The sequence below is a fragment of the Muscardinus avellanarius genome (assembly GCF_963383645.1).
Source record: "Muscardinus avellanarius genome assembly, chromosome: 3".
NCBI classification, from domain to species: Eukaryota; Metazoa; Chordata; class Mammalia; order Rodentia; family Gliridae; genus Muscardinus; species Muscardinus avellanarius.
In genome coordinates, this window is record NC_137788.1 from 69,559,436 (window position 1) to 69,574,383 (window position 14,948).

The window sequence follows — 14,948 nt, forward strand, 5'->3', positions numbered from 1 at the left end:
TGACTTTATAAAAAACCTTATTAAGAAAAACACCATTGGCAAAAGGATGACTATGAAAACAATAGGAATGTACATGGCAGCTAGCGAAATAGAAAATGAAATATAAATGTCATATTAAAATGTGAACTAATAAAATGCAATATTCCTTGTTTATATTACTATATGAGTATCTTAATGGAGAGAAAAATCTTGAAGAAGCATAGAGATGAACTGGATGCCTCAGATTCATTTTCTGTGATTATTAGTGAATAATTATACTATTTCAGAACCATATTTTTCCAAGTACTTGCATTCTATGAGCCCTTTCTCCAATGAGATATTTTCCAGAAACACTGAGTATGTGTGTTTTTAAGGAGGGCGGTATATAGAGGCCTTTTGAAATTAGAAAAGAAATAACAGGATACCATCCAAGCATATATTATATAGTAAATATAAACAACCCATACTAATATATTTCAAGGACTTTAGATATAATTTGAAGTATAGAATTTGTGAATTAAACACATAGATTCAGATAAAACATTTTTTAAAAGTTTCTAATCAACTCCTAAGATGATTTATAAAACAATTTGGGATTTTTGAAAACAGTAGGGAAGGAATTGACCTGCTGTAGTAAACAAATGAGTCCTACTTAAAGGGTATTCTCTTTATCTTAGATTACTTGGGTCTAGTTGATAGTTATCTATTTTTCACACACTAGGGGATGCTAAGACCTAGATTTATGCTTTTTTTTTTTTTTGCGGTACTGGAGATGAAACCCAGGGGAATTCTACCTCTGAGCTATACCCCCAGCCATATTTTTTATTCTTTATTTTGAAACAGGCTCTCACTGAGTTGCAAAAGGCCTCACTAAGTAGCTGAGGTTGTCCGCGAACAGCGATCTTCCTGTCTCAGCCTCTCGAATGCTGGAATTACATGCGTGTATCACCACACCCAGCTAAAGGTATGGTCTTGATGTCAGGTCGTCCCTTAACATCTTGGGAATATGGGCCTTCTTTTGAGTGACTACCAGCCTTTTTACATTTTATTTCCCTTTCCCATCTTTTATAATATTTTATCAAGATACAATTTAATGCTAGGTAAAGTACACAGATCTTCAGTGCCACATGATGATTTTTAACATATACAGTTGGGACACAAGGTCAAGATAATAAACCTATCTATCATCAAGTTTGCTCATTACCTTTCTTAGTCAATTTTTGTCAGTCTACTTCCTTTCTGATTCAACTCTCCAGAAACTACTTTTCTGATTTATATTGTCATGGATCAGTTGTGCCTGTTCTTGAACTTCTCATGAATTAGGTTCCCCAGTGACTATTTTTTTGTGTATTGCTTCTTTTGCTCATATACTTTGGAGAGTTATTAATATTGTAGTAGAGTAGTAGTTATGGCTTAATGTCTGTGGAGAAAGAAAGGCTCCATGATGTGCCTATAGCTTTAGCTACTAGGGAAGCTGAGGCAGGATAATGAGTTCTTGTTCAGGCTGAGCAAGAGTAGAATTCCATGTTAAAAGAAAATAATGAAAAATCTTTGGATAAGTGCATGTTAATAGAACAATAATTAAAAAAAATTCCACCACAACCCTAAATCCTCAATTTCTATTGCTAGTAACTGTATAAATTCAGTTAACAAGCTCAAATTTCAAAGTAAGCTTGTCTGATTTTTAAATTGAGTTTGAACTTTTTGTACCATAGAATGATCATGGTGAATGTCCATCAGGAGTGAAAGCTCATGAAAGTAAAGAGAAAACAATTTTAGAATTTGATCCTTATTCTTGTTTCATAAGTTGTATGAAGTCTCAAATTGCCAAAACTATAGACCTGGGGCAGGGCATACACAAAATACAGCAGAAATTGAAGTTGATTGAAAAACCAGGTACAAGCTAGGTATGGTGGTGCACACCTCTAATTCCAGTACATGGAAGGCTAAAATGGAAAAATTGCAGGTTTAAAGGTAGCCTAAGGAATATAGTAAAACCCTCAGCAACACGGTAAGACCCTGTTTTAAAATAAGAATAAAACAGGGCTGGAGGTAGAATACCCCTGGGTTCATGTTCAGTCCCCAGTATCCAAATAAACCAAAAGAAAACAGTTACACACACACACACACACACACACACACACACACACACATACACACACACATTCAGTCTTTAAATAGAAGGAACCTCTATAGTATGCAACAGGATAGATAAATCTTAAGAACATAAGCGAAAGAAGCCAGTCACAGAAAGAAATTCTTCAGGATTGCACTTACATGATGTATCTAAAAAGTCAAATCCATGAAGTGGAATGGTGGTTTTCAGGTACCAGGTGGGAAGGGGGAGTTGCCAATCAACTAGTCCACAATTTCAGTTATTCAAGATGCATATTCTAGAGATTTACTATGCAAAAATGTCCCTATAAGTAATAATATAATATGCACTTAAAAATACAAGAGGGTAGATGATAAGTGTTTTTACCACAGCTTAAAAAAAAAAAACTCCATCAACCACTTCAACTTTGAAAATGTAAATTAAAGCATGTTTATTTTTAACAAAATTTAAGCCTTAGAGAAAAATAACAATCCACTGTCAAACAACAATTTAGATACCATAAGTAATATTGATACTTAGAAAGTATCAATAATAAGCCAGTGTGGTGGTGCACGCTTATAATCCTAGCATTTGAGAGGCTGATACAGGAGGATTTGGGTTCACAGACAGCTTCAGCTTCTTAGTGAGGCCCTTTGCAACTAAGTGAGACCCTGTTTCAAAATAAAAAATAAAAAATAGGGCTGGAGGTGTAGCTCTGAGGTAGAATCTCCCTGGATTCCATCCTCAGTAATGCAAAAAAGAGAAAAAGTATCGACAACAAAATTAATGAATTAGATGTGTAATTACTGGAAAGGTAAGATTTATGTCCTGAAACACTTTGTGATTTAGTTTCTCCTATGTTTTATATGACTAAAACCATGATATTTAAGCCATAAATCAGATATTACATTTGGAAATTTTATTTTCTAGTCGATATATTCTTCTTGTAGTAATATCTTAGGAAAAAATTTAAATCAGAGAGTTAATTGGCTTGGAGAATATTTAAACTGTAACTATTTTTTATTTCTCAGTAGAATTCCATTGTGTGTATATTCCATAATCATGTAATTCCTTCATCTGTTGATGGATCCCTGGGTTCATTCCATAATTTGGTTATTAAGAGTTGTGTTGATATAGATATGGATATGCATGTACTATTATAATATTCTGATTTCAGTTCCTTTTGAAAGATACCCAGGAGTGGTATAATTGGATCATCTGATGGATCCATTCACAGTTCTCAGAAATCTCTACAGTGATCTCCATAGTAGCTGCAATACTTTGCAATCTTATCAACAGTGTAGGAGTCCCTGTATCTCTATATCCTCACCAAAATTTGTTGTTTGACTTCTTGATGATTGTCATTCTAACTGAGCTAAGATGGATGTGTCGTTTTATTTTGCGTCTTCCTGATAGCTAATGATGAATATTTTTTTTCATGTATCATTTGTATTTCTTCTGTGAAGTGTTCATTTAGTTAAATTGCCCATTTTTGATTGGGTTATTAGTTGGTTTTTTTTTTTGATAGACCTGAAAACATTATGTTAAGTGAGATTAGCCATTCATAGAAAATGAATGGTCATATATTTTCTCTAGGGAGTAACTGTGTTATAAGAGGGAATTTCGAAAATGGAGTAGAAACTCCAGTGGAGCCAGGGAAGTGGTCTTGGGGAGGATGGTGAGGAGGGAAAGGAAAATCCATGAAGGAAGCACTTCCACTGACAAATGTTCCTATGTGAAAATCTCAGTTTGTGCCCATTTCAGTATCCTGTATGGAAAAGGGGGGGAGTGGGGAGGGAGCCAGCGGAAAATACACCAAGTTCCTTGTCGTGTATCTCACTATCACTGTGAACTACATTATGATGAGAGTCTATGATCCTCCAACAAAAGTATAAAATTATTGTTTAATGTTAAAACTAATAAAAATATGCTAGGTTGTAGCTTCTCTATTTTGTGAATTGTAGCAATAATGGATCCCATAGAAAAATATTCACAGCCAAGTTATTTTTCACCTCTTGCCTTTCATCTCTCATCTGCTCATATGCTCATTGTCCCCTCCTTCCCTGCCTGCCCTCATCTCCACACTTATGTTCCCACACTCAGGCAAGTATGCAATTTAATCAGCATACCACTGGCAGAATGCATGAGAATTCAAAATGTACCTGTGCATATCAGTAATACAGAACCAAGATTTTTCCAGACAGTTCTCTCTTCTTCATGCTCTGCTGCCTGAATTGAAGGTCACCATCCCAGTGGGAGCCCAACATGCTTCTGACTGTGTTTGAGTAATCGATGATGACCAAATAGCTGCTGTGTTTGCCTACATTTTCCCCTGAGCTGGGACACAATTTCACTCTCCTTAGGTCAGGAGGAAAGCTCTGATTGATCTCATTGGGAGTTTTACCAGTGAAAGGACAATAGCACGGGGCTCCTGGCATCAAACTAAATTTTTACAGGAGAGCCAAGAGTTAGATTGCATCTTCAGCTGCATACTAAAGATTATGGAGAGAAGGAAAACATGGTGGATATACATTTGAGTAAAATGATTTAGCTTTTTTAAGTTGCTGTGAAGAATGGCTCTTACTTTACTGTACTGAAAGGCAAGTACATTAAGAGTTATTAAAATAAGTAATACCTCTAATTTTAAATTAAACATTTTTGAGAAAATCTTGTATATTGGTGTGTGTGTGTGTGTGTGTGTGTGTGTGTGTGTGTGTGTGTGTGTTATGTTTGAAGCATTATTAGAATTTTATCTTTCACATTTGCACTGTGGATATAAGAGCACTTCCTTTCATCAGGAAAGTGTCTTCCATCCCCACACTATTACTTGGCAAAGTTGATTCTACCATAAAAGGCCTCTTTTTGTTCATAACCCATAATGCATCACTCTCCTCTACTGCTCTTAGGATGGCTTAGGAGGAATAATGAGTAAAAAAGCTGTTGGGCTCCACATGAATAATGCCTGACAGCTGGCTCCAATGAAAATATCATAACTATTATTGACTGCTGAGCTACTTTTTTAAGAATTAACATGAAGTTGGGCGTGGTGGCACACACTTGGAATCCCAGCATTTGAGAGGTTGACAGGAGGATGATGGTTCAAGGACAGCCTCAGTCACTTAGTGAGGACCTTTGCAACTCAGTGAGACCGTGTTTCAAAATAAAGAATAAAAATAGGGCAGGGGTGTAGCTTGAAGGTAAAATGCCCCTGGGTTCCAAAAAAAGAATAACATGAGAGGAGCAGAGAAGTAATTATTTCATTAAGAATCAAAGATTCAGACTATAATTTCTTTTCTTCCTCTCTCTTCATTCTTATACTGGGGTTGAACTCGGCCATTCTACCTCTAAGCCATAACCTTAATCTCTATTTTTCTTACTTTTGAAACAGGATCTTACTGAGTTGATGAAAGTCTCACTAAGTTGTAGAGGCAGCCTCAAATCTGCAATTCTCTTGTCTCCAGTTCCCAAGCACTGAGATTACAGGAGCGTACTACCATATGATTTTAAATGTTGCCACTGATGCATGTATAATATTATATAAATACAGATTTTTTCCAGGGGTTACTGAAATTGAACTCAGAGAATTGCATGTGTATGTTTCCTACCAGTGAGTTACATTGCAGCCACATTTACACAGAATTTGAATTAAATAATATATGTCCTGGTGACACTTAAAAAGCAGTTTATGTTTTGTCTCTTTCCTGTTTCATTTCTTCTTTTTCCTCCCATTTCCTACATTATTGCAGACCCATTGCCATAATTCATATTGCTCGCTATTTTATGTAATTTCAAAACATCACTTTATTGGTTGTACTGTCTATATTTAGTCATCCATTCTCATCTATCTACAGTCATATATAAAAGTCATGTCTGTCATTGTTTTATAGAACTGAATCTTCTTATGCAAATTTTTCTGGGTTGTTTTTCTTTCTATGCTTGTGTGAAACTTCCATGTCACACACCACTGAGGAAGGGTGGGTTGGGTGAACTGAGTGACCCTGCAGAGAAAAAGCACTGGGCGCCTCCTTTCACTGGTGCCCTTAGCAGGAGACCTGGGTTCATGGAGCACAGTTCTAATTAGTCAGTTTGGGTCCAAGGTATCCACTACTCATACGGCTGTTACAGGGACTGCACTTACTTTCTCACTCATAGCCCAGAAACCAGTTAATCTTGTTGGGATGCACGTCAAAAGAACAAAACATATAAAACACATTGTTTGGACTTCTTCTGATTCCTTAGCAGAGCCCCTGTCGTTTCGCCTGGGCATGTATGCTTTGGTGGACATTTGCAGATCTCCTCTGGAGTATCCACTTTGCAGGAAGAGGTTTAATTAACATAATGTAACCTGGCAGTGTTAAGTAGCATCTGGAAAGCAGAAATTTCCCACAAAGCCCCTCCTGTTCAATGTCCTCTGCCTCGCTCATGATCAGTGCAGGCCAGTGAAGGAGTCCTTCTGTCTTGAGCCATGGGGGTCCTGTCTCAGCAGCTTTCAGTGCTGTGAGGAGATCCATGTTTCTGGCAATCTGGCCTCTCTCTGGATCCTTCATCTTCATCCAGTAATAGGTTTTCTTCTCTTTGGTGCACTCTCAGCAGAATGAGCCAGTCCCTCAATTACCCTGAAGTTGGAAAAAGACATCCCTGCTCTGTCTTTGCTCCATTGTCTTTCTCAAGTGGAAAAACCACAGTCACGACAAAAACCTGGAGCTTTTATTGAAAGACACTGGGAAAACTTCTGCAGTTCTTAGCTCCTAATATATAAAATCCATATTATCTCAAAAGATTCAGAAAAAGCACTTGAAAATTTTCAATATCCCCTCATAGTAAAAGCTCTCAAAATATTAGGTATAGAAGAATGTTTAAAACAAGGATATTTACCACAAAAAAAAAAAAAAAAAAAATATATATATATATATATATATATATATATATATATATATATATATGTATAGTTACTTTCAGGAATACGCACAACAGTTTTCCTATAATTCTTACAGTTTACAACATTTCCTTTTTGTTAATTAAATAATTTGATCTTGGGAAATTAAGATTAATGTAGCAGTTATAAAGATAAAAAACAACCATTTTTCTGTATTTTTTAAGACATCATAAAGGAAAGACAATGAAAATTTAGAACAAGGCACAGAAACTGTAGTAGATTAAAATCACTGATCGATAATAACTGACAGCATTAGATCCATTTCCTTTAGAAATAAGGCTATGTTTAAAAAGAAGTTAATAAAATCAGAAAGACAGTCTTAAAATAATATTAAGATACAGAAATGCCAATGGGAAGAGGAAGAGAATCTTTCAAAATTATAGAACAGCTCTTCATTACTAACCACAGCAGAGTGGCTACTCTGAGAATATGGGTGGTCCACAGTGAAAATAACAGCACCCTGCAATTTTTCATATATTTAAAGATTTGGATTTACAAAATTTCCTCTGCTTTCTTTTAAGCAAATTAATCCCATTTAACTCTTGGTCAGAATTGTAAGTTGACAGCTTGCTCTATTTTGCATACTTTGCATCATATTTTGAGTTCCACATTATTCCTGTGCTTTACAGGGGCTTACCCTGGGTTTGGGATTACATGGCTCTGTTTTATTGAAATGGAATAGCGTCTTACACACCTGCCCACATGTATTTGTTCATAGTAAATTACTTGGCCGTCATCTCAATATAGTCTAATAAAACAACCCTATGATTGCCTTAACACTCCATTTTTCCCCTCCACATATATTTTCCTTTTGATCTATATATGTTCTTATTTTATTTAGTTTTCCACTGATAGTTTATCAGGATTTAGAAATTAAATAAACAGGGTTAGAAATGGTAGAATGCATTTAATTTCATTCAATAAATACTAAGGTTTCAAAAGGTAGATTATCTTTTTAAATATTAATATTTAGGAATATTTTATCTGCAAAATTAACTTTGTAGACCTCATACAGAACAATCTTACTACATGTTCAGTAGGCTTTATCTAAAATATATGGGATTAGAAATAATTTATAAATTTTGTTTTTAGATTTTGAAATGTTTGCATATACATAATGGCATCTCATGGGGATAAAATCCACCTCCAAACACATTTTTTATGTGTTTCACAAAAGCTTTATACCCACAATCTGAAGGAAATCTCACATAATATTTTAGTGAAACTACATTTTTTCCATGTCACATGGAGAACTTTTATCTATTTAAAAATTATTTTAAAACCATTTTTGTCAATGTTCTGGTTAAAAATGGACACTTAAGTAATTGTACTTAATGGGTAAGATGTGACATTTCAATACATGTATACACTGTGTGCCGATCAGATCAAGGTAACTGGCATATATATCACCTCAGATATTTATCATTTCTTTGTGGTAGGAGCATTAAAATCCTATTAGCTATTTTTAAATAGTCAATTAATTGCAGTCAACCATAGTCTTCCTACTGTGTTATAGAACATTAGAAATTATTTCTCCCATCAAACATTACCCTGGAACTCATTAATCACCGTTTCGAAGCCCCCTCTCTCTGTAGCCTGCGCTTCCCAATCTCTGAGAACCACTCTTGTACTCTCTACATTTTTGAGAACATACACTATTTGCCTTTAAGCTAGAGTTACTTCACTTTACAGTGTCCTTCTGTTCCATCTGTGTTCGTTCCAATGATAGGATTTCATTATTATGCTGCTAGAGTATTCCACTGTGTATGTGTGGCACATTTTCTTTATCCATTCATTTGTCCATGAACACCAAGGTGGATTCCATATCTTGCTTTATCACTGAATAATAGTACTGCAATAAATATGCAAGTCCAGAATTTTTTTACATACTGATTTTATTTCCTTTGTGGATAAATATTCTCTAGTGGGATTCCTAGATAATATGGTAGTTCTGTTCCTAGTTTTTTTTTTTTCAGGAAATGCCATTATTTTCCATACTGGCTATACCAATTTATATTTTCATAATCAGTGTGAGATTTTTCTTTTCTCTCTATATGATCATCAGCATTTGTTGTTTTATTTTATTTTTGATAACTATTCTAATTTAGAGTGAGATGATACCATAGAGAGAATTTGATATGCATTTTTCTGCCAGTTGGTGATGTTGAAAATTCTTTTATACACTTGACCATTTGTATGTATTTTAAGAAATGTCTGTTTAAGTCATTGGCCCATTTTTTAAGTCAGATTATTTGGTTTCTGCTGTTGAATTGTTTTAGTTCTTTATGTAATCTGTATATCAACCCCTTGTCAAATGAATAGTTTCCAAATATTTCCTCGCACTCTGTAAATTGTTTCTTAGTTACATTTTCTTAATTGTATGCTCTTGTTTCTCTTATTATCAAATAAATGATTTTAGATTTTGCCCACTTAGTATGATTTTGGTTCTCGTTTGTGGTAAATATCTTGTTCTTTTAAACATTCTTCTATATCTAATATTTTGAGAGATTTTACTATGAGGGGATATTGAAATTTTTCTAGTGCATCTTCTGAATCTTTTGAGGTAACATGTTTTTTATCTTTTATTCTGTTTATATACTATATTGACTTATATACATTGAAGCACCCTTATATTTCTAGGATAAAATTTCATTTGACCATGTTGTATGTTTTTATGGGTGGCTGAATTAGATTTTCTAGTATTTTGTTGAGAAATTTTGCGTATATTTTTATCAGAGTTATTGGTGTATAGTTTTTTTTTCTCTTTCTTCTTTTCTACTCATCTTTTTTGGTATCAGGACAATGGTGGTCTCATAAATTTTGACAGGTTCCCTCAATTTCTATTTATTCATTGAAATAGTTTGAGAATAATTGAAATAATTGAAATTAATTATTTAAATGTTTGGTAAATCTCAGCAATAAAGCCATCTAATCCTGTGGTTTTTGTTCCTGCATTGGGAGACTTGTTTTTAAGTTATGGAGTCAATTATTTTAATTGCTATTGGTCTGTTTATGTTTTCAGTGTTCTGGCTCCATTTGGCAGGTTGTATGTATGTTTAACACATTTATTATAGATTTTCCATTTTGAGGCATATTAGTAATAATTTAGAATCATCTTTTGTATAATTGTGGTATCAATTGTGATATTTTTATTTTTATCTCTGATTCTATTTTTTGTGGTACCTCTTTGTTCATTTAATTGATTTTATTATCTATTTTCAGTCTTCATTTCATTTACTTCTGTTCTATTTCTTTTTCTTCTAATTTTGATTTTTTTTCTTTTTGCCTTTCTAATTCTTTGAGTTGCATCATTAGGTATTTACTTACAATCTTTCTACACTTTGATGTAGGCCCTAGCTTAAATTTTTTTTTTAGTATTGCTTTTAGTTTATACAATAAATTTTGGTATATTATGTTTTCATTTTTATTTGTTTCAAGAAATTTAATTTTTCTGTTTGATTTTTCATTTGCCCACAGGTTGATAAAAAAAAAGTTGTTTAGCTTACATGTACTCATAAAATTTCTAAAATTACTAGTTTTCTTTAATTTACATGTGTCCATACAATTTCTAGTTTATTTCGTTGCGTCAGAGGAGATAAATGCTATGATTTCAATATTTTTTAATCTGTTGATCTGTTTAATGGACTAACATATGGTACTCTTTGGTAATGCTTTATGTGAAAATGAGAAGTGTGTATTCTGTAGCTGTTGGATGAAATGTTCTGTAAATGCCTCTCATGTCTGTTTGACCCATAGTATAACATGACTTCAAGGTTTCTTCTTCTTATGTCTGATTCATATATCCATCAAAGAAAGTGGGGTATTGAAACTTAACTATCTTGTCTCAGTCAATATTCTTATTGCTATAAACCAAAACACCTGACGACAAAACTTAGAAGAAGGCAGACTAATTTGCTACTCATTCATTGATTTCCCTTTTGGGGCATCCATTGCTGGAGAGTTATAATTTTTTGGAGGTATGATATTGTTTTGTTTCATGTTTCTTGGATTCCTACATTAATATTCATACACCTGTACAGTATCCCTATGAGTTTTATCAGGAGCTTTTGTAGTAAGACTTTCTTCCAGCAACATATCCTAGAACAACAGCTAAAGAGGTGTCACTGGCTTTGTTTCCAAATGGACACTTTAGGGTTAGCTCCTTCAGCTGTAGCTAATCAATACCAGTAATGCCTACAGACATTTCAGTGGCTTTCACTGCAGAGGTTGCAAGATTGTATCACTGTCTGGGATGCAGATCTTGAGAGGCAGGTTTGCTGGTGACTTGGTGTGGTCCACTTTGTTACAGGTATACTGACCAGTTGCCTTAACTTTCATGGTGAGAGTCTGCCACCTACCACCTGTGAAGGTGAGGTTCTGGCTGGCACAATAGTAGAAGGGTGGCACTCATCAATTTCTGAGCACCATGTGTGAATAGGGCTGATCTCATAGTCTCAGGACTCAATATTCTCATTAGCAGGGTAGGGAGCCCAGCAGCATCCATTAGCTGCATGAGGGTCAAGCTGCATCACTTAGACTATCCAGGGCACCTATCATTGTCCAAAGCTAAGCAGGTAACAATACTGGGTCTTTGTAGGCAACCTATTCAGGATGTGCTATCTAGTTGCTTCCCAGGGCTGACAATGGATAGATGGGATATCTGTTGGATTCTTGTATTCTCAGCCACATTATTCTTGAGGGCAGAGAAAGAGAGAGAAGAGTTTCCCAATAGTGTCCTGGGCCCTGTGTAGGGCAAGGCACTTTACTACTTTCTTTTTTTTTTTTTTTTTTTTTTGGTGGTACTGGGGTTCCTGGAAACACTTCTACATTGGGGCTATACTCCCAGACCTATATTTTATATATTTTTTTCATTTGGAAGCAGGGTCTCTTAAGCCAGAGAGGCTGGCTTTCGAACATGCATGATCCTCCTGTCTCCACCTCTCAAGCGTGGGGATTACAAGCATGCACCACCATGCCCAGCTCACTTTCAATGGCTGAGGGTGTGTGAACAAGTGGGGCTGTCCATCTGATTTCGAGGGCCTCTGTGGGATGATGCTCAGGGTTGATGGCAGGAACATTTTGTACTTTAGAAAAACATCTTAAAATATATAGTTTACTATATTAAACCCCTCAGATTCTGTTTTGCTAGTGAATATTAATATAGATTATGAATGCAAATCCAACTTGAATAGTTGCTTGAAGTTTAGCTTTTAAACATAAATATGTAGACTGCAACTTGAGAACTTCTGTCCTGATTTAATGTTCCATAATGCATAGTGATGATTCAGACACATTATTGCACTGACATGTAATAGTAAAATGTACTTATGACTTTGTTTTCCTAGAATTATTTTAATATAAAATTTAGATAAATCAGAGTGCAGATAAAATTAGGTTAAATCTTTGCAGACTATTATATAATAGCAAGATGAATGAAGGGAAATAGGATTGCTGTAAAATTGTGGTTATTTAAAATGATCTAAAGGCAAAATATAAATATATAAACATGGACAGCTCTAAAATTGAGTCCAAATGCAATATAGAAAGTTTATAGAATTAAGCATTATTCAGTGTAAAATAAAAATGTATAAAACCATTTCCATTACAATAAACATTTTAAAAATGTTTTCTAAGAAAATTCTTGATAACTTAATGAAAATCCTATCCTCAGTTTTTATTGACTTTTAAATCCTGTAAATAGTATGAAAATAAAAATAGAAACTGCATTATCATTAAAACAAGGAGTGTTACATTAGGTCAGTATTTGATTTGTAAGAAATAATTATAAACTGTTAAAGCATGCCTATAATGCCAATTCTTGGAAGGCTGAGACAGGAAGATCATAGGTTTGAGGCCAGCCTCAGAAATTTAGCAATACCCTGTTTCAAAATAAAATATGGTGGGATTTAGCTCAGAGGTACAATACTTCTAAGTTTAATTCCAAGCACTACTACTATTACTACTAATAATACACTTTCATCATTTCAAATAGTAATAATCTATGTGTTTATGTAATATGTGTTTCTCTAGATGTTTAGATTTTTCACATATTTGAAAATTAAACTTCCCTGAGGTGTGAATGAAATCAAGTGCAAATTTCCAAGTCAAGTATTGTGCTGTTAAGGTCAACATTCTGCAGCACAGTCGTTAAGAATAGAGGTTAATTTTTTTTCCTGAGTCTATTGCCCTTAATGTTTCTGAATGTATTGAAATGGTCTCTCACTTGATTTGTTTATAAAAGCAACATTTGTACCCATTTAGGAAAATCAAGCCTCATATGAAATCACTGAGATATATGATGAATAAAAAATGCTTAACTTAATTCTACTACTAGTTTTTTAGAATTATCCATTTAGGACTGCTGTGCACAGTTCAATTCTCAGCACTATCTCCTTCTTGGTCCAAGGTGCTAATAAGTCACATAAGATGTTTCTCTGCATTCTTTCTGACACCTGGAACTATGAACTCAGGGCAAAGCTATAAAGTAAATTGGAAAGGTGTTGATTTTGACACTATCAGTGACCATTTAATGAAAATTTTCAGAAATGACAGTACATTGACTAAATCTAGATAAATATAGTAAATATATATAATTTTTAAAATAATTTTTGTTCTTGATGGTCAAAACCAATCCATGTGCTATGAACTGTTTTGCATGAAGTATGGGGTATGTCAATATGAATAGTGTTACATTTGATGTTTGTTAGCTGAATATATGAGACAAATCCTGAAGGGTGAATAAAATGTATGCTGTTGTAAGGACTTTTCACTGCTTCAGTACCTCAGAACAGCAGGATATAAAATTTGAAAACAAATACCTACATATAACCAATATATAAAAAGGTATCCAATGGCTTAAAATGGTGCCATAACATCTATATAGAGAAAAATGCTTTAATAAATTGTGGCATACCTACACAAAGTAATGCAATGCAGTAGTGAAAGTGATTGTACTGAAGCAATATGTTTTACAATGCTTAAAATAAAAAAGTAAGAAAATCTACTGCAGGTTAAAAATAATGCTAAAATCATATAAAATTGCAAAGAAGAGAAATGCTGTATTTTTATAAAAAATACCTAGTTAAGGGCCGGGTGCAATGGCCACGCTTGTAATCCCAGCATTCGGAAAGCAGAGATGAGAGGATCACAGTTCGTGGACAGCCTCAGCTACTTAGCAAGTCCCCTCGCAACTCAGTGAGACCCTGCTTCAAATATAAATACTAAAAAAATTAGGGCTGGGGGTGTCACTCAGAGGTAGAATGCATGGGGCTTCCATCCCCACTACCAAAAAAAAAAAAAAAAGAAATACCTATTTAGTAGAAAATGAAAATGCTAGATGATAACAAAAATAAAACACTGTGGTTATCTATGAAGTCAAGAAAAGAACTGGATGCTTAATTTATATAATGAAGGCTATATTTGGAATGATTTTTTAGCTTAGTTGAACATAAACTTCTTCTAGAATTAACAATTCTTTTATGTGTACCTAAAATATTTCACACAAAACTTAATGGTAGTATATGAAATCTATTGCCACAAAAGTGATAAGTAATAACTATCATTGTCTTAAGTGTCTACCCAGTGGCCTTGTTCAGGAGATTATTTTCACTGGGTTTATACATGACATTTCCAGGTCAAGACTGAACTCATTTGAGTGTCTGAGATGAGCTTGATTGCAGCTGATACAGGCTGCACTCAGCTTGGAAGATGAAAGTGACTTAACTACCTTCAATGTACCTCTCCCTTACTGGGCAAATTGTCAGAATGATGGATTTCAGAATAGGAACCCTAAGCAGGGCATGGTGGTGCACTCTTGTAATCCCAGCATTCGGGAGGCTGTGACTGGAGGATCTCAGTTCACGGATACTCTCAGCTACTTAGTGAGGCCCTCTGCAACTTAGTGAGACACTGTTTAAAAATAAAGAATACAAAATAGGT